Below are 27593 nucleotides of genomic sequence, written 5' to 3' on the forward strand. Positions count from 1 at the left end.
TAAACAGGGCTCCTCTCTCTCTCTCTCTCTCTCTCTCTCTCAAACCAGAAACGTACGAATATTCTAATATTCCAATAAATAAAATCATTTAATAAAATCAAATAAAAATCATTTAGCAGAACTGGACATCTAAAAACATGTATATCAACTACCCAATACTAGTTTCCAACAGCTTTTTTGGTCATACGCTGGTTTAACAGAAATATAATTTGGATTCTTATATACAACGCTTAGCCTATCGAAAAAAACAAAACAATTACCTAGAAAGATGGTTCACATTTATAGGAGCTTATTATACTAAAGGTGCGTTTGCTACTATCGAACGGTGGTGGAAGGGTTTTCAACTCCCAATAACGTCAATTTTTTATATCATCAAGATAAACCAGACAGAACACGCAATGACAGATCTAACAGAGTACGTAAGCCAGCATTAATCGTCCTGTCAATATCAAGATTTTGTTTTATAAAATGCCAAGCTATTTGGTCGCATAACGGATCAATAAGCCTAATTTGTTAAGGGACGATTGGGATGAAATAATATTTTTATTATAATTATTCGAAATTAATTTTTATAAAATTCGGTTGTTATCAATTCTGTTTTTACATTCAATGCTTTCCAGGTTTCGGTTCAATTTATTCAATTCTGTTTAATAAAGTGTTTAATTATGGAATCAGACATTTAAGTATAATTTACACGTATAAAAAATAAGTAATGATTAAGTTTGCAGACAGTAAAGAAAGCGTTGATTTCTCCTCTCAAAAACCTTCAGCTGGTGCAATCTATTGATCATTTTAATACAAAATCAGCGAGTTTAAACTTCTATTTGTACGCTGCAGCTCTTCGGTATTTTTTTCTCTCCCTTGATCTTTTAAAACTCCACAGCCTCGTTCAGAACTCTGTTAAGGAACATCTCTTGACGGTTTACAGCCGAACCAACAACAAGAAGTTATTGATACAACACAGAGGCCAAATGTACTTTGACCACGGATACAGAGAATGAAACGACTTGATCTACTCGCGGGTTTAGCCTCCCGTGAAGTCGACTCAGTTCCTAAAGTGAGTTGCTGACGATAGACAGGCAAAACATCGTCTGTATTTGTTGGCTTTGGCTCGAAAAATATTGTGGTTTGCACCTGCTACCGCCTTCCGGACAGATATCAAAAGACGAAGAGAGTGGGGATTATCGTGCCGTACACATATAGTTTCCAGCGTTCTTCACTACAGATGTTTTCAACCGCAGACTTTGTTCCGATTGTTACCCGGAATAATTTTATACAAAAGAGACCTCCCCTATTGATTCCTTGCAGTGTCGCAGCAAGGATGTTTTGAATAATGGATAGCAATACTGAAAGACGCGTGCACGACTCTCAAAGGGTATCTTAAGCACTCAAGAAAACTGTAAGAAATAAAATGGTCGAGCAGAAATAATAATTGCAGACGCTTTCTTGTTCACCTTCTTCTTCGTATAACAGTCAAATATATTCTTCGATCGTTTAACCTGCTGAGATGTTATCAATACGAAAAAGAATACCTTACAATAAATGCTTAGGTGAAAGTCTTTTTTATGATAAATTTTGTTTTGTTCTAAATGTCGGTTAGAATTCAATAAATAAGGTAAAAGATGGCTTCTTAAATTAATAATTGGTTAAGGTGACCTCAGTATTTAATAAATAGCTTCATAGTAGCTTCAGAAATTAATAAGTTTATAGCGGCCTCAGGAATAAATAACTAACTTCATTTTGTCCTCAGGAATAAATAACTAACTTCATTTTGTCCTCAGGAATAAATAACTAACTTTATTTTGTCCTCAGGAATAAATAACTAACTTCATTTTGTCCTCAGGAATAAATAACTAACTTTATTTTGTCCTCAGGAATAAATAACTAACCATATTTAGAACCAGAAATGAAGTTACAGATCTACTTGTGAAGTTATAGCATTTTAGATAATTATAATTATAGATCCATGCACGAGGCTGAAGATCTGTATATGAAGATATAAAAGAATATTACCGGATATATATCTGATCTAAATAAAATACAATTTCCATTTCATAAAATACCCCAAAATACCATCTGTTCCAAAGATCAAGATTTTTTTCTCTGATAAGACGTTGGTATTTTCAGGAACTTATGGCTGCCACCAGAACTTGCTCGACACTACCGGATCCAAGTAGCATCAAATAACAGGAGCTACGAAAAGAAGACACTGAGAAATCCCGGAAGAGGAACAACAAGAAAATGTCCTTGAACTTAGGGGGCATTTTCAGCATATGACATCCTTTCCTTTTGAGTACAAGCAAGAGATCTTGCACACATTGCCCTTTAGGCTTTTAATTAGCATCCTTGATTTATGAACTAATTATCCCCTTGTTGTATGATTTATAATCCTATATAACTGTTGCCAAATTTCAACATATTGTTGCACATGCGTTTCTAAACGGAAAGTATGACCGTAGGGTCGACATATATTAAGAGGGCGACACCCAACTCTGTAACCTTCATCGTATCTTTTGGCATCTCGGTGATGAAGTCTTGAGTATCGTAGGACTTCCTGTATACAGGATACTATGTGGTGGATATCTTAGATATTTTTTATGCAAGAATGCTTTCGAAATCAATTATCAATTCCATTTCTAATGGTTGATTGCTAAAATATACAAAACTTACTTTAAGGTGATGCGATTTGTCGACTTGAATGATATGTAAGCTCTTTGTCTGACAAAGAGCAAATGTAGTCAAAATTCTCAGTTAATACCCCCCCCCCATAATTTACATTTCTGTTAACTTTTTAACTTTTTAGTAGATCGTATAAGTTTCGTGATAAGATTTATTTTCTAGTTAATACTATCAGATCTAATATTCATATAATATTTCATTTTTATTTTTATGGCTTGCCATAAGTTTTCTATTGAAGAAGAAAAAAGACAAATCCATACTCTGGTTTTATTTTATTTTCTTTATTTTGAACATGGCTGTTAAACGAACCATAGCAAACTGTTAATATTTTCATTTGGTTTTCCTAAATAGAAGAGATATTCTTATGGGGGAGGTGGGGGACTTATTGGTCGTTATGGCGATACTTAGCGGTTGGCCAGACTGAAAATTATGATCTAGTAGAGGCACACAAGGGGGTTTAATAAACCACCCATTGGGTTAATGTACAGGACGTGAAAGGAGGGGAATTTAACAGAAGATAAAAGGATGTATACTCCGCACACAAGAGCGACATAATTTTCCCATCCCTCTACTCGCAGAGCATAATACGGGTTTCGTAACCAATGAAAAGTAATTTTACAATTAATGAGTTTCCTTGAAAAAAAAATGTCTGCCGTATTTTCAACTCGAATATTTAGAGAACTACAGTTTAATTGTTGAGTGAGTACTCAACAATTGGATTAAAACCAGAATGTTGGTTTCCTTCAGTGCATTGTTTAAACACAGATATTCACTCTATTGTTTAAAAATGAAACTGAAAACGAAATGCTACTCTGGGATTTCCAACAATGCATTTCCATCACTAATCGCGTGGAAAATATTTTAAAAATAACTTCCTTTATAACAATCAGAAACACAACGATCATAATCATAACTTACGTTTCTACACATGTGTGTTAATTCTCGATCCATAGTCTATTCTGCTAATAACAATAATTATCATTTCCGATTATGGAATATTATTAGAATGTAAAGCAAACTGTCAACTACTGAAGCAGTTTATAATTATACACATGCAGTTCTCCGAAATTGCTAATAACAATAATTAACATTGCTGAATGTGAAATATTATTCACAAATGCAAGTAACACATTGTCGGCTATTTGCTAAATTCATTATAATTTAACACACTGCTGAGTTTTTTAAACCTTTATGTTGTTTTTCTTCTAGAATTTTTGAATGTATTTTTCGAGTACACATTTTACAAGCATTTCTGAAGGAATTATTATATTTAGTTTATTTTGTGACAACCTGTTATTACAAATGTCATCTAAACACGGATTTAATCACAGGTTATAAAATTTAACTGCAATAAAACAGATTGGTAATCATCAACTACGACAAATGGTCTTGTTGGACGAAGCTAAGAAAGCACTTCTACAATTTTCAGAAAGTTTTTAGGATTTAAATTGCAAATATTTAGAAAACTTTTTAAGTGAACTTTTTTATCTTTTATATATTGTAAATTATCTTTATTAATAAGAGCATTTGCTTTAGGATATTTTCTAAATAATGACGTCGTAATTATGAAAGGGAATGGTTCTTGGTATATATTACAAAAGAAAGGTATTTGGAACTGTTTTCCAAGTATGACGGTCAAGTGCTTAACGCTCAACACAGAGCTATGACTCATTGTTCCATAAACTCAGCAGGTGGCGTTGTGTAGAAAAGCAAGGATTTAGTGCGGTCAGTAGAAGGATGCAGATCGGTGACTCATTGCGCAAGAATAGGTGAACATTAAAAGATTACTGCTAGTTTAGCGTTGATTGTTTGATGCAGTATAGTATTGGTACGAAAAAAGAGAAAGAAAGAGAGAGAGAGAGAGAGAGAGGATAAATATCCTCTCTCTCATTTCAGATATTGATATATATATATTTATATTATACATATTGATCGAAGATGTAAACAATAATCTAAGGATTCAGATAATGGCTTCTAAAACAATAAATAAATAAACAAAAACGGTGAATCTGTGAGTTAAAATTGTTTTCGTTTGTTTAATACACATTTCGGCAGTATTTGAAACAATATCCTTTAATGTTTTATGGAGAATGTATCAGATGTACTATAATGAACAATTATAGCCATCGAATAAACGAATACTTGAGGAATAGAAAGCAAAGAATGAGTACTAGACGATCGAGTTCTCAATGAGTTCAAGTAAGAATTCATCATTATCATCATCTCATCCGCTTGGTAACGGGTTGAGTCCACTAAGAAGAAAGGTTCTCCATTTATCACGATCTTTGGCCACCTCGATCATGACTCTATAGCTGGGCAGATGGAAATGTTCTTTCAGCAACTTTATCTGGGTACTTCTTGGTCTGCCTCTGGGTCTTTTACCTCCTATATATTCATTCAGAGCTAAATATGGTAGTCTATGAGGGGTCATTCTCTAGATGTGATCAAACCATCTCAACTGATGCTTAATGGTTGTATCTATTATATCATCTGGGAAGTTTAAATCTATTCTGACTTGATCATTGGTCTTGTGTTGCATGCGGTGGGTGTTGTTGATTTTTCTGAGACATTTCATTTCAAATGCTTGAAGTTTCTTGATTGGTTGTTGAGTTAATCTCCAGGCTTCTGAAGCATAGGTAGCCGAGGGGATGATAATTGTTTTATATAATGCTAGATCTCAATTGCATCAAGACTACGTCAAAATAAGAATTGGGCCACTGGAATTATTATTCGAACTCAGGATATCAGGATAAGGATTCTACTGTACAAGATATATTATTCTTTATTATGTTTTCCAGACTAACTGGCAATACAAAGGCTAGTTAAGGTTGGCTTCTAGGATATTCACGTTGCTGAAGACTCTAAATACTCTGCAATGAGCAATAAAAATAAATAAATAACAATTTGCTGCTCATTTCGTAATATCAGATGGAGACGAAGTCCTGTTAATTCTGACTAAACAAGAAAACGCTGAAAAATCAGAGCAAATAAAATGACAAATGCTAGATCTCAATTGCATCAAGACGATATCAAATGCAAGAATAATAACACTAATAAATTCATGGTAACATATTTTCTTCTTTGCAATGCTACTTATAACCACTTTGGACTAAAAATAACATCCGCCATGAGACTCTCCCTCTCTCGGAACCTTGACTGATCAATTTAATTTGCATACAAGAGAGCAAAACAGAAAAACCTTAACGGAGCTAATTCCATAATTACAATATGTGACCACCAAGGTATGCGCTTACTATGTGTGTGTGCGGGGGGATGAGGCGTTACTGAACAAGAGAGGACAGGGAGTTTGTACGAGGTATAAAAATTAAGTAGTGTGAAGGGGTGGGGGAAAAAATCAATTTTCAGGTTTATGCAAGTTCAGGCGTCCTTCCCATGTCAATCAAATTATGGGTCTAGGTGTGTTGGAAGATAAATGATTCTTCCGTTTTCCCCTCCCCAACCTCAGAGAAGTACAGGGGACCAGAGAGAGTCATCTACCTCCTCTTTCTCAACGACAGGAAACTATACCTGTGTTATTAATCAGAAAGGGAAAGAGCTATTAGAAAAATAGCAATTCATCTCGTCCTTTGTGATGGCAGCCATCGGGTCATCAGGGGGAGGAGCATATTCAGGTATACGTGCTTTCCTGGCGGTACAAAGAAAAAATCGATACGTGCACTCTGAAGAAACTTTGGGGGGAGAATACGATGATTGCTGTCATGATCGAAATATGCTTGAAGGGGGGAAGCTACGGAACCACCGAGATCTTATACACCAATTCTCCTCTGGTGGAACTGCAGGTTGCCCCTTATGAAGATGAAGAAATCACAAGGAAGAAAGAATAATGGAAAAAACGCGTTTAAAAATATTTTTTTTTCAGCAGGTGGCCATTTTTGAAGTGTGATGTTACCTGGAATTTTAAGTCTGTTTGGTTCTTGATTTCTTCTCGTGACTTAAGAATGCGGAATCAGTCTAGAAATGAAGAAAAGTGTGTCGTGGAAATGAGAGATTGAATTTTGTGAAGTAAAAACATCCTGAAATGTAGAGCTTATTTTAAATGAAATATTTTAAAGATAAAGAATATTTTGGGTCTTAATCCACTTATATGCAGTCACTTAAGCATCTGTAATAAATACAGATAGGAAATACCCAAAAGTTGTATTAAACTGCTCATCTGTGTGTTGCTAGAGTAACAGTGATTTACAACGATAAATTAAAAAAAAAATAAAAATAATAAAATTTACGAAGAGTCTTAATCAGATATTTCTTTCTAGTCAATCGATTTTCAGTATAAGAATAATGTCTGCTGTTACAATTGAAAACGCAACAAAGTCGACTCAGAAAGTATTACTTAAAATAGATACATCCGATATAATCCCTTTTAGTAGTTTTCACCCCAATGAGAGTCTCAAACGTGTTTCTTTTCTTTTCTTTTCTTTTTTTTTTTTTAATTTGAATCTCCATCTAGCACGGTCGTAAACCTAACAGGACATTAGTACTGTGGATATGCTAAAGTTTAAATAATCCGAAAACCCGGGATTAGTTAAGAAATACGGAACTTTATCAGGTTTCCAAGATCTTAGCAGGCTGACAGTCTCGAATCCGCAAATGAAAATTCATCTCCCGCCTAAAACGCATTCACAAAGCATCTGGGCTCCAAGTGAGAGTCGAATTTGACGGCCATCGCTCTCCAACTTGACAGAGTGAGTACTCAGTCATTTCGTTCAACCAACTGTAATTACTTAGCCTTAATTATGCTAATTTAATATTTTAAATAAATTCTTTTTAAGTATTTTGCTCGAATTTCTCCATCTGGACATTATGGGCATATATAAGAGCTCTTCATCTCAAGGCAAGTTAAGCAATATCGTACAACCAAAATACACGCAATTAGCAGACACAATAAGTGGCTCCGTAACAATACTAAATAAACACACAAACAAATAATTCTCCAAAAATAATGGGTGTATTGGTTACATTTTATCTATTTTTATTATCAGCATCGCTAAACCACAAATATAATCAATACACACACACACACACACACACACACACACACACACACACACACACACACACACACACACACACACACACACACACACACACACACACACACACACACACACACACACACAATAAGGCAATGTTTATATAAATCGATATGATGCAGCATACGATAGTACAGTCCTCAAAAGCAGTAACATCATCTAGCAGATCACTTCCCACAAGACTACAAGCTCTGTCTACACACAAGTACTTCCTTTTCTAGCCCAACAACAACTTAGATATTTGCCAGTCCCCACTCCTTTTCCTACCGGAACCCGATGTTCCGGGAAGACCATCCTCGGGGACCGCTGGTAAACAGTGGTCATCTGTTACCGTAGCGGTGTGCAGCCAACCCGTGCTTGCAGCCAGAGACTTTCCGGCTCTCCCCAAAGAATTACAATAAACAGGCATGACCTCTAGAGGACTCGAGAATTTTCTTAAGTTACGGAACAGCGGTAAGTTCTTGTGGATAGAAATAATGAAGAAAATACAAATAAATACGATCCCTGTGTTGTCGGTTAAGCGTAAAACAATATAGTTGATGACACAAACACGTGATCAGTTTAAAACCAAACTTTCGTCATGACCTTCCCCAATTTCAAGTACTCGATTAGAAAAACCAGAAAGAAACTGATGGGAGAAGATGTTTTCCCCCGTTTTTCCTCGGTAGAAATAAAACTACAGAAGGAAAGGCAAATTTCAGTAGTAAAATGATATTTAACTTGTTACAATTCGTTTTAATTAATTATCAGTTCTCTAACAATTGCCGTGATTGTTCTGTTCTGTTGTAAAATTAATTCTTAACGATTTATGGCATTTCTAACAATTGAAACTGTTTCAATTTCATTGTCAATTAGTGATCTGATTAATTCATATTGTTAGCTATCTGTTGCTAACAATTGTCTCGACGCATGATTTTATGATTGTGCGTTGATAGCACAACGCACAATCATAAAAGCCATTGTTAACGTTAAAAATTTTTTAACAATGCAACCAACGCATATATAGAAGTTTTAGAAGTACAAAAGATAGCTTTATAATCTTTTTTTATCTATAAAGAAACAATGTTAAATTAACAAAGGTGAATGTTTTCTTTTGCTTATTCTAGCTGTCAAAATTCATGCTTTTGATCAAGTTACGTTTAGTTTGTAATGAATGACTACAAAAGTAATAAGTTAGGATTCACTTTCAAGTTCAAATAAATAAATAAATAAAAATTAATCCTACTAATGGGAAGCACATCGGTTTATGCTAAAAGAGCACATGCGAAAGCCTCGACGTGTTGTTCAGTTCAAGATCTAAAACGGAAGAAACCTTTTATAAGAAATATCCAACTGAAGGTAAGCCAGTCGGTCTCATGCAGAGGTGGTGAATGGGGGGGGGGTTCAAAACAGACATAATGCGCATGGCTCAGTTGACCCACCGTAATATTAAGAACAAACAACGTACCACCTTAAAACGTTACTCGATTTCTTTTTCTAATAAGTGTTTCTTTTGATATTCTAAACTTATTAGAAAGGAACAGGAAAGTCTAAAGGAAACTGATATAAATAGTATGTCCGGTGTGTACTTCACCGCACGTGCGTATAGCTATATAAGGAATAAGACTCGATATTACTAACTTGTTCATTTGATAATAAAATCGGTAAATAAGATATACATAGAGTCGAGAATATGTGTCCATTTAGAAAACAATCTCAACTGAGTTACACGCCTACGATGTATTCTATAAATACTCTTAACAAATCACAGAAAATAAGACTATTTTTGTTTAAGTTAAGGGATATTACATCCCATAACGTTTCTTAGCCGAATAAGAAACTCAAAGAGTTTCATGCCTAGGTATGCCATGAAACTCAAAGAGTTTCATGCCATACTTAGCTCCTAGGAGCTAAGTTCACATTATGGGTAAATACCAAGAATAGTGATCGGAGCTTGCTCCACCTTAGACATGAGTTGCCTCAGCTTGCACTACCTTTAGGGTCAGTTGCTGCATTATCCAGGTATTTGCTTACGCTTGGAATCGCCGAACTTTATATAGTTTCTATATTCGGCATGAAACTCTTTGAGTTTCTTATTCGGCTAAGAAACGATATGGGATGTAATATCCCTTAACTTAAGCAAGTCATATGTCGCCGAATTGAAGCCTTTGGCTCTTCATATATCTAATAAGACTATTACACTTTTTAATCAAGAATATCACAGCCATTTAAAATGTAATCGCAGAGAAATTTCAAGCACAAATATTGATGATTACAAATTAAATTATCGTATTGCCGCTAGAATGAAGTAACGAATAAGTTCCTAATGAAAGATGGCACTTCAAAAGTATCTTTTACACACGTGATATCACTTAAATTATGACATGCATTCAAGGATTTCTTTTCGGTAAGAATGTCAAGTGAAACTAAGCGAATACACAAAGTAGAACGTCCTTTTCAAACTCAGTTTGTTTATGTTAGACAATATGAAACAGAGCGAAAGAAAAATTCTTCCGCTTCAGTTGTCTTCTACGTGTAACTTCAATATCTTTTGGTGTCACTAAGTTTAATGGTGCGAATAATGGTTTGTGATCAGCACGGACAGAGAATACCAAAACTGCAGTTAAAATAATTAGCTCAAATTAACCAGAAGTTTGAAATGACCACTCCCTTAGAAACAAAGGCGATTTAGTTTACAAATCTCGGCGCAGAATATTAGTCAAGATATGTTCATTGTTGTACAACAATATAAATGTTTGATCAATGAATTTAATGGGAGCCATAATGACGTCAAAAATTATTGTTGCCATGGTATCATGTGGATCTAAATAACATCGCATCACGTGTTAAAATGCGTTGTATTTTTCAGTTAAGATTTCGTTAGACGTTGTGTCGCACATGATTTGGCATGTGGAATATAAATAATTCAAATAATTTAGCCGTGAAGTTACAAAGGCAGGTTTCTTTAGAAGATAATGTTTACCGATAATTTAATTTTGAATTTACAAGTAATTTTCATTTAATATCATCAAATCTGAATTCAAAATTCGTCAAGTACACTTTCAGAATTCTTAGAACTCCTCAATGAGTGTCGTAGAGTTACTGTTAATTCGTTAGCTCTAGTAGTCAACATTTTGCTATGCATCTTTTTTTTTTGTTTTGTCTTTTACAAATATAAACAGAATGAAAAAAAAAAGTCGAATAGCTTCAACTTGGCATGGAAAATTATTTTTCAAAAAATCAATTTTTAAATTTTAAACAGGCAAACGATGTAAAAAAAAGTTTACATTTTTTTATAATAATTACAATTATTGAATCATAATATTAATTATTGTTGCTGTTTTAGCATTTTATGGCATATTTATAATGATATAAGATTATTATAAACTATGTAAAAGTATTACGTCATTCAAAATTATATTAACTATACTTGTATATATTTTTACAATTAATTAATAATATAATTATACAAAAAAGCAAGGCTCTTGCATCTTTCATTATTTTCATGTATATATTGTATAAAATATTATGGGATATTAGTAATATATTGCATGATTATATGGTAGTACAGACATATTGGCAATTGTCTCAATTATTAGCCAAGAAAAAGCGTAAGTTCTAACCACATCATTAACGTGATGCTTTTACGGTAACCAATCAGAGTTCAGCGCCGTATTTGTCCAAATGTAGGGGGAGTAATGGGAATATTAAAGCGACAAGCATTGCAAGGAATGCTTCGTATAAACACATGTTTATAAATGTCGAGATTATGAGTTTGCATATTTTTAAAATTCCGAGCACGACTGAAACTGGATTGTCACACCTACAGAATATGTTAATAAGATTTCGGCAAATTCACGAGAACATACTCTTGTGTTCCGGTTATTGCTGTCGGGAGTGTTAGAGACGTCCACATGGTGGCTGTTGCTCGAGTTGGCCACTTGTCACCAGTGCTTTAGCATTCAGAGGAACACGTTTCTTTGGAGTAATCGCGTAAACAAGAAATGACGTTGCTGTAACCTTTCATACTCTCTATTTCACAGTGCGACGTGACCAGACTATCCCGTAGAGAACGCCTTGAATATGAAAAGTTCGGGGCTTGCGTTACTTCCGTATGAAATTCTCCGTTCTGACTCAGGTAACAAAAGGCTCCGAGCATTCTTATGGAAGCCAAATAAGCGCGTGGCATTCAACATCATCACCTTCTCTTCGAAGTCCTCCACAATGCTTCATTTTCCTACAGAATGCCACTTGTCTTCTTCATTTTCACTTTTGCCACACTTACACGCTTTTCTTCTGCTTTGATTTCTGCCTGCATACCACTTAGGTCTGCCCGTCCGCACACGTCGGCAGGGAAAAGAAAGAAAGGGAAAGAGATTTATGGTCGTTATATGTAAATTTAGTGCGTGAACTCCACCCCATCTCGCTTGTTCGCTTATTATCATTATTACTATAAACAAATATTCAAAAAAAAAGAGATAAACAGGATAATATTTCGTTTATAATTTTATGTTTATTAATCATTTAATATTTCCTATTTCTCTATGCAGTAATAAAAACAGAGTCGTTTTGGTTGTGAGGTTATGCTTCCGTGTTTCCATGGCAACAATAAGTTCTACTTCTTACGTATATCAGGTGGTGCAGTAGTCACTGTATGTCGCCACTACCTAGCTGTATCCCTTTCCTTGCGCTTCTTTCATCCTCTAGGACGGGTTGTGTTCCCTGATTGGGGATCATAGCATTCTCTGCTGCATACCCCCCAAAGGCTAGTGTTTTATGATTGCCGATGTGTGCTCACGAGGTTGAAAGTTATTCGCATCATAGACAGCATTCGAACCCATGTCTTTCCAACTGGAGGGCTCTCCAGCATCCTTTAAAAAAAAAAAAAAAAAAAAACGCAGTAACATAGCACGTTCTACACGCGCCGAAGGTTTAGTTTTTACTTATTACTCAACATATTTCTCATATCTCTGGAAAAACGGATGGTGATAATGAATTAGCTGATTCTCGAGTTTTGCGTTACAGCAAAACTCGAGATGGATGAACGAATCGTGTTAGGTTTTCCAGGGCATTATTGTCTACCCCTCTGACAATGAGCACGCAAATAAGCGACTAAATGGGTGAATTTCTGTTGTTTGCTACACACTCCAAGACTTCCAATGAGCGCAGCGTAATATTTATATGTAAGGGGTTAATGATGGTCGGGACATTTTGAAACACAGCCGAAGAATGACAGCATCGCAATCATGAAGGACTTTGTCATGACAGATTGTGACCAGAATAAACAGACAGCCAAGCACACTTCTTCATGAGCAGACTGCAGTCTTGATGATTTCTTCACGCTAACTGATTCAACGCATACAAGATTCAGCGTTTCAGGGGATTGTATACGTACTTGGATCTTAATTATTATTATTATCATTACTACATGACACTCCACGGAGTCCGATGACTCCTCGCGAGAGGTCACTGTACACTACATAACCCTACGAAATCTGTCGTCTGCACGATACGGTATAGTAATAATAATAATAATAATAATAAAAATAGTTAATGTTATAAAGAGCAATGGGCCAAACACACAGCGTGCTTGAGGTTTAGAAAAGTCCTCTCTCTCTCTCTCTCTCTGTATCAGCTTCTAATTACTTAAAAGATAGATTTGCTTCTGTAAAACTCGTTTACTTTTTTCTCGTTTCGTCTTTCTACGCTTCGCTTACCACCAATACTACAAAAGGTCTGGAGTTGTCACGTATTATCTTCGCCAACAAAGTGGTTGACGTTCTCAATCAATCAAGTATCGCAGTCACGTGCTCGAGTAGCACCCAGACAACTTAAACCTCGTTAGACCTTAGAATGAGTAGTTAAATTCACTCAACGACTTTTGATTATTTAATTTTTCACTTTCTGACATTCATTTATGTAATGTTTTGGATTTCGATAGCATGTTAAGTTTCGTATTTGTTAAACGGTATGGATAGAACAAAGAGAGAAACTCGGATCAAATGATTCATTTAATATTATCTGACAATGACAAGTCGTAACAAAATACAAAATATAATATTAAGATTTTTGATGAACTGGGAGTTTAATTGTAGATCAAAACGTTAAACTCCTCTCCTCAAAAAAAGTCGGTGTTAGTTAAAGAAGTAAGTATTCTAGGCCTACTCGTTTCAGAGTTTGAAATTTCGCTTCACTCCGCATAAACAATGAATAAAAATAACTGCTTTGAGTTAGAAAGTCTTCAAAAGATGGATAAAACACAAGCGAAATGAATTCTGTTTTGTGGGTTTGTTCGAGTTTGATATGGACGTGATATCATTTCTGTTTGTACATGGTTTATCAAATTATTTATTTTATTTCTTTTAGAAATAACAATGTAACTTATATTTAAATGCTAAAGCATACGTAAAAGTAAAAAATATTTTAAAGAATTTCAAAAGTTTTAAAAAGCTGATTATATACCTTTATACTTTTAATATCGTAATATTACAATTATTTTAAGACAAATCTAATTGCTAAAAAGAAATTTAGTTTTTTTTTTATTGTTAAGAGATTTGGCTGGTCCTTGAATTAGTCACAGAATTCTAAAAAATATATATATATATATATTTGAAGAATTACTGTAACTATCAGAGAATAACTAAATGAAGTATCCAGTCATTTAAATAAAATTGCAAAATTCTAATAAATATGAGTGCAAAACAATGATGTGGTGTTGGTTCTCTTCTTTTAAGATATGAGGGTGGTCACTGTTAACGGTAGGGAGCAGAGGAGACGAAGCATTTATCTCCGTGTATAATTCATTTCAAGACCTTGTGGTAGAAAAACGATGGCTTCTCTTCTGTTTATGAAACTGCCGAAACATTTTCCTCACGGTCAGTTGAGCAATTTCAGATTTCATGGAGGCATCAAACGCAACGGATAGTTCTTGAACAGTGGAAATTGAGTTTTCTTGTCTTCGTCAACAACAGATTCTGTCAGCCATTTATACGACAGCCCAGTCAGCTTCATCAAGGTGGACGACCACTCGGTAACAAAGTTTCGAAACAGCATGAACTGCCTTACGATGTGTACAATCAGAAATATCAAAACAAGATTTATGAAATGCATTTAACCTAATCTACTTCTATGGAATTTTTTTTTTCTTCTTTTGCTGGCGAAAATCGTATACTAATCAGCTTACTGGCCGATCATTTTTTTGATATATTAATCACTGAGCGAAATGGTCTAAAAGCATTCTCATATTCAATATATGCAGACACGCACACAGAGCAATCTATACGCAATAGTAAATAGATCAAGTGATATAAAATAAACATATATATTTGCACTGTTATAATTGTTAATTATCTTTGTAATTAAGCATTGTTATATAAGACATTGTTTATTTGAGTATAGCAAATGATATTATCATTTATTACATGGACTTTTGTACAACTCGTGCTTTATTGTTCATTTCAGTAAAATAAATTATATTATTTATTGCGTCTGCTTTTCACAACTCGTGCTTATATTGTTTATTTCAGTAGAATAAGAGATATTATCATTTATTACGTCTGCTTTTCACAACTCGTGCTTATATTATTTATTTCAATAGAAAAAACGATATTATCATTTATTACGTTTGCTTTTTCACAACTCGTGCTTGTATTGTTTATTTAACAACAAAATATATAAAAAAATCATGATTATAAAGTACAGACAGTAATTATTAGACACAAATATGCAAATACAATTCAGAAACAATGAAATAGTTCATAAATATAAATAATAAATTAAATTCTGACGAACTAAGACAAAACACTGTGAAAGAAACATGATAAGGATAATAAATACTGTAGTATTTATTTCTAAATAAAAAAAGCTTATCCTAATTTGCAAATTGGACTTTATAAACTTGGTAAAGGTACAGTGAATGAAGATAAAGAAGCAGTGTTGTTTCAGAGGTCTTTTCAACCGCTGCTTTTATGGTTGTTTTTACTTCTAGAATTCCTAATAATTTGCCCTGACGGTAAAATTCCAAGTATAGTGTACAGTTTCTTCAAGGCTTCTGTTATCAAGTCCATGAATCGCAACATGAGTAAAGGTCGTCTGCTAAACATAATTAAAAAAGGTGGGTCAAAAACAAGTACCTAGTTTATAGTGCTTGAAGCCTGTTGTAAGTCCAAGTGGTTCGTAGGTTGTCTTACGTACAAAAAGAAAGAAAGAAAAAAAAAGTCTTTCCTCTAACTTCGTTGACACGTGTAACAGAGGAAGAACTCAGCTCTCTGGCGCCACGTTTTTGTCTCTACGCTACGCAAGAGGAGGGGAAATGGAATGTCCACCCGTCTGTGTATCATGTTGATGGGAGAGTGCACTGTGTTAGCACCGTGTGATACCGTGTCACATCCTTGAGTGTGACACTTTACATATCAAATGCTGTCCTCTCAATGATCGAAAAATACTTCTTTACATTATTTACATCAGACAAAATCGTTTTCTTATGTAGGATATGTAAACCTCCACACGCAAATGTCTATAACATTATTGTTCGTAAAGGCTGACTGGCTGTTCCTATGCCCTATTTGTTTCTCTCTCTCTCTCTCTCTCTCTTAGCATTACTTTAAAACCTCTCAAGAAAAACGCAGAAAAGAAAAAAGTTCCACGAAACCAATCTCTTTAAGCAGCCAGAACTGGAATGAATAATCCAATGTAATGTATTCACTTTAAACATTAATGTGCCGGTTGAATTGCGCCTATGAACTTCTTTTTTTTTATTTTTTATGTGGATTCCTAACAGTATTTTTTGAGAGCTGACATCATATAGATTTTAATCCATAATTAAATGTGTTATTCATGACTTGTAAAACCGCAACTTGATAAACTTACTCTGAGTTTCCATCACACACTACCGCCATCTGTTGGTAGTTTGTGATCACCATTAATTCTTTAAAAAAATGACTTTTTTTTTTTTATCTTATAACAAGCATATGTTTATTTAATTTCTGGATGAGGAATAAGTAAATAAAAAAAAAACGAATATTGTGTGATATCAATAAGAGCAAATGCTTAAGGCACTTAATTTATTTTTAAGAAACCCTCCTTTGGTGTATTCGTCATGGGAATGTCCTTGAGATCGTTCTTACATTACTGTTCAAGAATGAGTGTTTATACTGAAATAGAATTTCTATTGATTATTTTTCGACAGAGATCAGGAGAGTATTCGGGGATACCTGTTCGTTAAAAAATAATAATAATAAAATAAAATAAAGAAAATAAAAAATAAAGGAAAAAATTACCGATGTTTCTAAGATGTTGAATTACGCAAAAAAAAAAAAAAATCCCGCATCTCCTAATATATATCTTTATTTTATTTTATTTTTTCCTCGTCTACTGTTACTTTGTACTTGACTAAATAAGTTATGTAAATCTACACCTGAAACAACACCCTTCCCAGCTGACAGTCGAGTGTTCAGAGAACAAAGTCCAAGATGAACAGCGACGTGAACTCCTACAACAAGAAAACTAAATGTATCCAAGAGAACTGATGGAGATCATTACATCCAACTGCTAGAAATGAAGTCTTCGGAGACCTCGCGTGTTTTTCAGCATCCATCTGAAACATAACACCACGTAGTGTATTTAATAAAAACAGCGGTTCATTCGGGACAAAAAAAAAAAGTAGGGGGAACGTAAATGGGGAGTACACACACGCACACACATTGAACCATTCAACAAATGCAAGATAACCTGCGTTGATGCTATAGAGCGTGCCAAATGCGCCTTATGGCTGGTTGTGCGGAAAAGCGTAATAAGTAGGCTTATCATTAGCGTTATTTTCTGCAGTCGACACATCCTGTGTGTGTGTTAGAGAAATTCTTCGCTGGTGACTAAGATGATTATTATCTCTGATTAACCAAGGTTTCCTGTTCGCTTCCCGACTACACTAGTGAGCATGTCTCGTCACCTTACGACACTGTTAAGTTTCCAAATCCTAGGTTCACTTTGTACTCTTTTAAAGGAGTAGGGTTCTCGGGATAAAAATGCAAAAACAAAACTTTGAGGTTTCTCGGAATGCGGGAAAATCAAAAAGGGAGGACAAAATCAATCAAAAAAAAATTAATTAAAATTCTACTGTAGAGTGGAAAAATTGAAACGAAATTACAAACAAGATGCACGTATAAAACTAGTCCAATCGGAATTATACAAACTACACAATCGCAAGAAGTGCAAAACGTTTGCCCTAAAAGCTGATTTTCTAACTGGGATTCTACAAACATATGGGTACGAGGCTACAAACAAAATTCAATAGAATCTAAGAAGTTGAAAATGCCTATGATGACTAATATATTCCCAATTCATCCATTTTTATTAGGCAGGGAAAACAGTAATCGTTTTTCGATTTGGATTTTTTTTATGTAATAAAAGAAAGAAAAAAAAAAAAGAGACAATCTTTTTCATTCGTTGGAAATCACAAAAAAAAAAAAAAAAAATCCTGAATTCAGTTAGCGTAATGCCACCTGCAGTTTTGTGTTGACACTACTTAAGTCTGTAAATGAAAGCGGTTGAAACAATCGGTAGCAGATTTAAATTCGAGTTATAAACAACACATTTAGGAATCGGATAAAAGGTTACTACTCCCAGCAGCCCTTCTTCTTGAAATTCTGCGTTAAAAAAAAAAAAAAAAGTTGGCTCGCAAAAGCGGAGGAGGGTATTGATACGGGTGTCTCAGATTTTAGAATGATCATCGCAAAATAAACTTCGTTGTTTCTTTTATTTTAATGTTATAATCAGAAGAAAAAAAACACACCATCCATTATTTCACCCTTATTCTACGTAGAGTGATTTGCTAAGAGTCCGTCGCTATTTGAGCAATCACCTAAATGGTAAACAAGAATTCTAGTGAGGGAAGGTTGATAAGGAGTAACATTGATAAGAATTCTAGGATATTATTGGTTAAAGAAATAGTTCTGCTACACCTACGCTGCCTTGGCTTTCTGATAAAAAGCCGGATTCGCGTCTTGGAGCAGTCTTTGTAAACTATTGACCAATCAACTACTAGAGAAGAAGCCACAAGCAAATAACCATTTTAAGATAATTCCTTTATCTTTTCGGTATGATACGTACTGCGTGTGTGTGTGTGTGTGTGTGTGTGTGTGTGTGTGTGTGTGTGTGTGTGTGTGTGTGTGTGTGTGTGTGTGTGTGTGTGTGTGTATTTCTGTTATTATTGCTTTTAATAAAACACCCGCACTTGTCTAAATTCAAAACACTTCAATTGACTGGTAATTTGGCCATAAAAGTATTTATCGTGGAATTAAATTTTAACTATTTTAATTGCATTATTCCAGTGTATAATTTCATTATATGGCTCGTGCATTTCGGTAAGGTTTTCCTCATTTCCTTCTGCGACACGTAACATGGAACAAACTCCAAATGAAACCCAACTCCGTTGAGTATAAAGTCCACCGGGATCTTTGATCCGTACGCAAGTTGCTACAAGATAAATTTGTTTTCGACTGCCGAGTCCAATGACTGCGATGAACCCATTCACTTGCTCACTATCTTTAGATCGTACATAATCACACGCACACATGAATACCTTGAAAAGGGGTTTAAATTAAGCTAACTAAAAGGTGTACAGTATCCTATGAAATCATTTGGGTAAATTTTTATCACAGCTGAGCATATGACTTGTATTAATTTCGCTCGTATTTCTGTTATAATTTTGAATTCTTGGAAGAATTAGTTCACAAACTGTAAAAGTATTGGATGAGTTGGTTGTTCACACGTAACCAGTTTCCAGATGTTTGATTTGAGTTTAATATTCGATCTGAAGATGCTTTTACAAGTTTCCGAAAGGGAATCATTCTCAGAGCGATTTGTGTTTTGCGAAAAAAAAAAAAAATGTTATTAAAAGTTGTGTGTTTAGCAAACTAGGTGTCTGATAATTATAATCCTTCCATCCTCTTGATGAAAAGCTTTTTTTTTCTTTCTGAAAACTTTTCTACTGATGTCTCCAGATAACATAATAATACTATTTTTTTTTTTTTTTTTTTTTTTGCCCGCTTCCAAATAAAACAGACAGGGTCATTGAACTAGAAGACGCAGTTAGTATTAAAATCAACGAAGAAAAGCAAATGTCTATCAAACTACACTGAGAAACGAACAACAACAACAAAAAAAAAGAATGTTTAATTGGAAGGAAATTAGACACAAATTTACGGTTAAATATTTCAATCGTAAATTCGAAGAAACAAATGCATTCAAACAATACAAGAAAAGTAATGTTAATTTTATTCCACTTAATGTACAACCAGGAAGCGAGAAAAAAAAAGAAAAAAAAGAACGAATCTTAAGGGTTCAGTGAATAATCAAAATTATTATGATTACAGGAGAGTTGATGTTGCACGGAAGATAGTCAACAATATCACCTCGAATGAAAGCCCTCTTATATTTTACTTACGTAATACACAACTTGTAGAAAACAGTGAAGAACTATGCAATCCGGCTTAGTTGACAATTTATTTGACCCAACTTAACGATTCAGTTGTTGATTCCGCTGTCTGAGGATCATAATTCTAACAAGAAGCAATTCGTGTTTGTTATTCTTCGGAGAGTAGTGAATATAATTTACTATATCATCTACAATCTCCATCACCACCAGCAGAAAGCGAATGCAAGTCGTCGGCAAATGCGCCCGAGCGCACACACGCACACAGAGAGAGAGAGAGAGAGAGAGAGAGTGATATCAAAAGTGGTTGATCCAGAATGTGGTTGATCATGTTCAGTAGAAAGGGGGGTGGGGATAGCGGGGGAAAAAGAGAGGAGAGGAGGGAGGCGTTTTTCTGCTTCCTACAGGAGAAGCACGGGAGCCAGTCTGGCGGTGAGCGACTTAACACGTTGCAGAAATAAACAGTCGGCCATAATGAGGAGTTCTGGACTACAGACAGAGAGCAGAAGCTGTCATAGTTTACAGGGTTTTAGTTACCGGAGTTCTAAACGAATCGAGGTTTGTCGGAAATCAAATAAAAATACCTGAGTTAAAAATAATAATAATAATAACCGGATGATCACGTCTGCATTTAGACTTAGTATTGCCTAACAATAGCGTAAAATGCTATCGAAAAGATTTAAATGTACACATGTTCAAAGATGGGCTTATCTACAAGATATGTGTGAAGTGGTTCTACTAGATTTAATAAATTTTGCCCATAAGTAAAAAAAAAGGATCCTCGATTTGAGGATCCTTTTTTTCGCAATTCAATCACCGTCTACCTTTCTGCACCAGATGGCACAAACAACAATTTCACAATACCTAATCATGTGATTCATTGCAACACTTCGTGCAATATCCGGGCACTATGCTATCAGATGTGAAAAAAAAAAAGAAAAAAAAAAAAGGCGAACAGCTACACGTGAAGGAAGTGCGATTGGATAGGTGTCTAATAAGCACCTGCGAGAAGAAAGAAAAAAAAAAGTTGTTTTCCATAATTAAACAGGATGTTATTCTAGCTGATGAGACAATCTAGAAGGATGTTATTCTGTAAATGGAAATACATAGAAATTTTCTTTCAAATGCGTTCTTAAATATCGAAACACAGGGTATTAAGTCTTGCATGACTTGACCAAAATAATGCAAGACCGTTCAGTCTCTTGCTGAATAAATAAACTCCTCACCATGTTAATCATCGACCTAAGAAATATTCAGTTCGGGTGACTAAAAGAGGGGCGGAGTGTGAGACTCCGCTTGAGAGCAGTAAAGTAATTTTATGCAAAAATACAGTAAAAATAAATACATTTTTGCTTTGTTATTTTATATATACAGTTTATTAATTAGTTATGTTTGAAGAAACAATCAAAATGAAAAAAAATTAAAAACTGGGTATTCTTTAATTGAGGGCACGGCCATAAAAATTTAAAAGGGGATGTAGAAGACACTGCGTTGCATAATATTTCATTGTAACTAGTCTTCATAAATTTCAAAACGAAAACATCAATAAAAAAAAGCAGGTCAAACAATCTGTATTTGTGACTTTGTTACGTAAGTGTTGCTATAACAACAGTTTTTTTTATAGATCATAAGAGAAATGTACAAATACAGTCAATGAATCACAATCATAATATCAACATTCATCATTCGGAACAAGAGATGAAAGATTTACGTAACAATTAAAAAAATAAAAAATAAATAAAAAAAAAACGTGGTCATAAGGCGTTTGTAAATATTTAAAACCATTATTTAGAATTTACTTGAAAGTATATTAAGGCTAAATAGCAATCAATTATTGTTTATTTCGAAACATGAACGGTGCGGACACCACAACAACTTAACTACGCTTCCATCTTTGAATCATCTTCAGAAATTTGAACACACGCGAAGCGAGTAATGAGTTTTGTAACAACATATTACTGTACAACAAAGAGAGTAAATCAATCACTAAGTCGCTATGTGTGCGTGTGTACGCTTTCCTTCCGGTTATGTGAGTCTGTTAGCGAAGTGTCCGGTATTTTTCTAAGTCCCGAAAATATCACGAAAACTTTAGCATGAACAACTCGAGAGAACTTCAACCGATTAACATAGTTTATCGCCCGTATCGACATGGATGATTAATATAATCAGTGGAGTAATTGATGGTCTTAGGGGACGTATGACAATACCGTAACCTTGTTATTATAATTACGCTACAATAGATAGACTATTCAGCCTTTAATCACGGGGTGTTCAGAGACTGCCGTGCAGTTCTGCAACGACGGTAGTAACACATTCAACCTATTATTAAAAATCAAGGATAAAAAAAGAAAATAAAAAAAAAAGTGTAGCAAGCAAGCGCACACGCACATACACACACTTATGAATCAACCATAAAGTGGCATCGAATGAATGGTTCATTTAAAAGACATTCACCCACCTACCCATGGTCCACCGCGCGGGACCACCAGCTAGTAGCTGATGTCAGCGGCTCCCCTCTCTGTTCTCCCCCCCCCCGGCGCTCTTGCACGTGGCAGTCACAGCCCAGGTAGCAGTTGCTATTCACAGCTCAGGATGCCTTCATCAACCTATAATTTTAGGGGGTGAATACGATCGTATCTGCCAGCAAGGGGAGAACAAATGAAGCCCATTATCTGCGCCAATTTCCGGCGTAATTGGGGCTATTCTGACCGAACAATTGCTCCATCATTTCATCACATCATGCAATTATCATACATCCTCCAACTGTGGCGGCCTCTCTCTCTCTCTCTGTCTCTCTTGCCGGTGTAGCTAAACCTTCCCATCCTTGACCAAATGGGCAAACGTCTAACAAGGTACTCAACGCAGCACCTCCTACCCCACGTGTCATAGTCTAGCCAGTCAGGCCATGTCATCGCTACATCCGTTGCTAGCGTAATTGCTGCTCAGTGTCGTAAGTCATAGAGAATGGAAGAAAATGGGGATAAATTATAAACATGATTATCCTTAGTAATTGATAGATATAACGTTAACGTCAAGTAGATCTCCTAGTTAAGTGTAAGTGGCAGCCTTAAAACGATCATCCAGGTACTCACTTAAGCCTTCCCCCCTTACTAGACGATGTACTGTTAGTAGCAGGTGTGCAATAAATAAAGTGTCGTAGCCAGGAACACGATTCCGTTAAGTCTACTACAAGCAATTCTTATACATCAATTTATCAGATGCATTAGTACTTGTTAAAGCAAGATATTCTGTCACTTGAAGTCAGTAATATTTCTTAGGCGAACAAAAGAAACACCGAGAAGGGGGAGGCGAACAGAGGGAGGGGTAGTAGGGAATATATCATCCTGAACAATATGTGGACAGGATACACAAAAAATAATTTAAAATATTTGCATTAAGTTTAATCATAAATTCTACTGATAATCCTTACTTTGGGGTGGGGGGGGGAGATATTTCTTAATATTTCATTCAGTTCTCCAACTATAGTAGGAACTATTTTAATAACGGATGTTTTTGAAAAAAAAAAAAAATTAAGATAGTTTCCAATTTGTTTCAATCCACATAAAAATTTTCTTACCCAAAGATACGGTTGTTTCATTGATTTTTGATCTGCTGCTAGTAAATATCCATAAAACTCCGTAGAAAGTCCCCTTTAGCAGTAATAAAATTAACTGCACTATATATCACCAAGTAAGAGCATTAATTTGACCGCAAACTAGAAAACCTAACCGACTTGACCTATCATTCTATGTTCTAGCCATTCATTTTCTATCATGCACGCGCTTTTCCTCCAACAACAGCTGAAATTGTAAAGGAAAAGCCTCCACTTCGATTTTTATGAATATTTGTATTGTAGAAAGAAACAGCAATGCTAAGCCTACACAGACGTTCTTTGGTTATAAGACGAAGTAAAAAAAGTTTAAATACGAGTGATTGTAATTGATTTGTTTCAGGATTTTGTTTAAATTAAAAAAGGGGAGGTTTGGTATGATTTTGTAAGTTTACGATTACGTTTTTTAGTCATATTACCGGTGTTAATTTTGTATTCCATTAGTATTACTGATATTTTTGACTGGATGGAATATTTTACATAACGTACTATACCATAAAATAAAAACAAATCCTCTAAATAAAATAAAAACTAATGTCTTTTCTTTCCCTTGACTCTTTTAGTCCTAACTTTTCTTCAACTCTCACCATCGCGGCTGTCGAGTGTATTTCTGCGGCTTGCTAGATGAGACCTAACTAGTGCCCATTTGTATGTGCTGGTGTGGGTCTTCTACGGCCGATTTTACTGAACTGCAGAGCTGAAAGCCAATATTTTTACGAAGAAAAACCTTATGTTCAATATTAATATTATATCCTAAAGAAGAGCACTTAGAAATGGCTTTAGCTAGAAGGGTAGTCTTCATATTGTCATTTTCATAAGTATACTGATATTTAAAAGCTAGCTGTGAATACTGTGAAAGGCTTTTGTTTTTAAATTAGCAATTCATAAATTAAAACCGTTCCCAGTATTGGATGTCGATCTTTCTTGGGTACACCAAAAACGAGAACACTTAGGCTTAGTGCTAAAGAGTCCTAAAAAGTTTTTTTAGAGTGTTTCGTCGCCATATTATCAGCTGATCTGATGGAGGCAAGCATGAGTTTGCCTTTTTCTCCATTCTAAGCAGCTTAACTCAACCCATCCAACAAGGACTAAAGTTGAATAGAGTTAATATATAAAGTACACTGATAAATAATCCCATTAGGGTTATACAAAGAAATGGTCCGTTTTTATTTATAATAAAGTACATCTTTTCACGAATTCGGCTTGAATGCATACTCTTTGTTCTATAAGTGAAGAGTGAACGCTCTGCAACGCGAAGAAACAAATGGCATGACAGTAAAAGAGGAACTGGTGAGTAGTTTCGTAGGTCAGAATGAGGATAGGATAGAAATCAGCAAGGAAGTGGGGAGGACAAATGGCGATGATTATACAACGGATATGGAGCTGAGGGAAACGTGAGGGGGGAAATAAAAGAGAAAAAGAGACATGATCAGTAAATATCGGACACTATCGTTGCGAGATGTAGTTCTACTAATTGTAGGCCGTCAAATATATTGCATCACATCCATCTGATTTTGTATTAGCAAGAATAAAGCAAATATAAATAAATAAGATTTGGATGAGCATCACTGTAAACCATTCGCTAGTTTTTAATTTTCATTCAGTGTACAACTAACACGAATGTATGAAGCTCTACGAGGTATTATTTTGTTTTTTTTTATTATGGTTATGTTGTTAAGGAAATGGGGTTGGAATCTTGCCTATTAGAATGACTGTACTTTCCACAAAACTCTAATCGGTAGGTTCTGCGGTTACCAACTTCACTGGCAGAAAAAAAAGAGACAAACATGTTTAAATAGACACATATGTGACCGATTAAAAAAAAAAAAAAAAAAAAAAAAAACATCGGAAAGGATTACATTGATATAAGGGAAAATATGGCCAACACACCCAACTAAATAACTCAATTCAGCCTATAAGGAAAAGAAAAGTACCGCGGTAGTTTATTTTAACCTATTGAGCACTATTCTTCCAACTGTCAATCTTTGCAGCCACAACTCGGAGACACCTACGATTCACAGTAGATATATCAACAGCCAATAAAATTTGCCAACAGAAGAACTATTTGTAACTCAGATCTATCAGTCGACTCGCGATTCGGTGTACTCCAGTGCAGTAAGGTGGTTGGTTATGTGAAGAGCAGGTGTTTCCAGGTTATTCACAGCCACACCTGCCAACCTGCTTGGCGGTTTCCGCAGCAACCAATAAAATCAGTCCCGTAACAAATAGCCTATGTCGACAAGACACGCAAACACACCTATAATTCAAAAAAGGGGAGTGCAACTAAGAATGCGTAGCTCATAGGATTACTAAAATTGAACGGTAGATTTGGACAACGTAAATTAATTCAACGAATCAAAATGAATCTTTCGAGCAAATAGAGTAAAGTTTTGTTCTTTTAATTTAGTTTATCGAAAACTTTTTTAAATGAACAAAAACCTGAAAATAAAAAAGAGCATTCTAACTAAATAACAATGATGTATTGAATTTCATTGATCATGTGCGTGTCTTGTTGTATTTAAAGAACTATAATGGCGCCATCTTTGATTCGTAGGCTAAACAGAACACGACATACGTTGTTGAATGCTAGATTTTAAAATAATGTGTCACTATTTGCAACCGTATTTTCTGGAAGATTTGAAATTCGACTTTTGTTAATATAATTTCAAATTCACAGATTATGCTAATAAGTCATCAATAACCCTGTTTTTGCATTTCTTGCAGTATAATTATTATGCACATTAAAATAGACGCGACTCACATCAAATTATGAAATATATATATATATATATATATATTTTTTTTTTTTTTTTTTTTTTTTACATTTTACAAAGTTAAGTCGCGAAAGCAACGATTTATAATGTTTATTTTAAAATTTAATTTTTTTTTAAATTAATGCAAAAGACATCTATGAGCGTCCTTGGTTTGAATGGTTGGTTTATTTATTTCTTTTAATGGATTTGTCCCACTTTCGTTAACTGATTACATATGCAATTAGCCTGCTGACACATTGAAAAGGCAACAAACTAACATCACATGTTTTTACAGCCATGTAATATTTCAATAGTGAATTGCGATGATTCATTTTAGGGATTGTAACACTGCTTCATGAATTGCAAACTTCGTTTGTAATTTGTAGAAGAATAAGAGAGAGAGAAAAAATATAAATCATTAATACTGTGAGTGATACCACGCCTACAAACGCCTCACGAGATTAATTTTGTTGATTTGTTTTCAACAATTACATTCTATCATCAGAGGGGTTCGATGTCAAGTATGGCACTTCTGCTGGGAACTGACATTTGATGTAATTCTCATCAGAAGTGCTTGTAAATGCTAATCATGTTGACTTTTGTGACAAATATCTTTAAAGATATGTGTCAAAGAGGTTTAATTTGGATACTACTTAGAATTATGTATCTATTTTTCCGTATGGGAGATTTTTTTTAAGTAATCTGGAGATACAGAAACAAATTAGATCAAAAATTTGAAAAAAATAAAATAAAATAAATGGAAAAAGTACAGGTCCAATTTATTTAGTAAACAGACCTTTGTGAGGATCTTAGAATAACATTTTAATGGCGTTCACATCTCAACATTCCAGTCATGTACTTAGTTTCAAGCAGAACTATTAGGGTTTCTTTTTTCTTTCCATCCCACTAAAGAGACAAGCCACCCTTCAGAACGCACATAAGATATTCACACGCAATATCTATACAATCTTGGACTTTTTAAAAGGCTAATTTAAATCCAAGCCTTGGTATTTTCTCTGCCTCATTATCATTCATTTTTTAACTTTTTTGAAATAAATTTGGGTTCACCAATATGTGGAAAAATTAAACAA

At 34.7% G+C, this 27593-nt stretch overlaps 1 protein-coding gene across 9 annotated transcripts in view; it reads right to left on the minus strand.

Moving 5' to 3' along the window:
* The window catches only part of zfh1 (Zn finger homeodomain 1), a 432332-nt gene that overhangs the window by 215130 nt on the left and 189609 nt on the right, over nt 1-27593 (minus strand). The window contains exon 1 of one of the 9 annotated variants that reach the window (XM_090413019.1): nt 8956-8996. The exons of the other annotated variants lie outside the window; for them this stretch is intronic. The gene's annotated coding sequence lies outside the window, so the exon portion shown is untranslated. Of the gene's footprint in view, nt 1-8955; nt 8997-27593 lie in introns of those variants that run through there. 9 annotated transcript variants of the gene reach the window in all.

Source organism: Typopeltis vanoorti, chromosome 23 (assembly GCF_054136105.1).
Source record: "Typopeltis vanoorti isolate ZY-2024b chromosome 23, IOZ_Tvanoo_1.0, whole genome shotgun sequence".
Lineage (NCBI taxonomy): Eukaryota > Metazoa > Arthropoda > Arachnida > Uropygi > Thelyphonidae > Typopeltis > Typopeltis vanoorti.